Raw genomic sequence first — 900 nt, 5'->3', positions numbered from 1 at the left:
CACAGATATGACATGGAGGGTCGTTACGTGAACTTTCAAGAATCACAAACAATGCCTAAGGTAATTTCTCCAACCAAACTCTATCAAGGCAGATATTGAAAGACTAATCGAGAAAGTTTTAGCTAGAACAAGTGAACACAAGGACTTATTCAATAACTCACAACACATGGCATGCAATTTTCTGAAGATGGCTCAAATTTTTCTTTTATTTTAAAGTACAAATGGAATAAAACTCAAAACTACTAACTCATCAAGAGTCACAAGAGTTGTCAAAAAATCTTTCATATCATGCATTTGTGAAAATCGGAGGGGTATGCACTCTTTTTCACAGTGCACGACTATATCACTAGGACCAACCAAGTCATATCCTTCCAAAAAAGCATTGATTTTCCCTCAAGAAAGTTGTCAACCAATCCATAATCGGGCAAGTTCATGCATCTCTTCAAGAAATGGCTACTCAGACATCACCATACAAGGTTACTGAAACGACCCCAAAAATGCCCGAAAATGTGCTTCGGAAACACCTATAATTGTAATTTCCATATATCTCAAAATCCGTTTCGTTTTTCGAAAATCAGACTTCATATTCTTGTTTAGGGGGTCAAATTGAGTGGGAAATGGGTCTAACCCAAATTTTAGAGCAACCGTATCAAAATCCAAAATTTCCAAGTGAAGCCTTTTCGAGGGTCTACTTTGGAGGGTCATATCTCCTAGCACACAAATTATTTGGGTGGACAATTATATATCCATGGAAAGCCCTTTGAGTTAGCTACCTAACGCACTTCGTTTCACCTCATTCGGAGTTCGGACGAAGAAGTTATGCCCATTTTCGTAAAATCTGTACGGCAGAAAAAGACAATTTCCAGTAGCTAATTTTACTGTTCACCCGCCCCATTTTTT

This window comes from Solanum tuberosum, unplaced genomic scaffold (genome assembly GCF_000226075.1).
Source record: "Solanum tuberosum cultivar DM 1-3 516 R44 unplaced genomic scaffold, SolTub_3.0 scf00030, whole genome shotgun sequence".
Taxonomy (NCBI): Eukaryota; Viridiplantae; Streptophyta; class Magnoliopsida; order Solanales; family Solanaceae; genus Solanum; species Solanum tuberosum.
Note: the sequence above shows the minus strand (reverse complement) of the source record.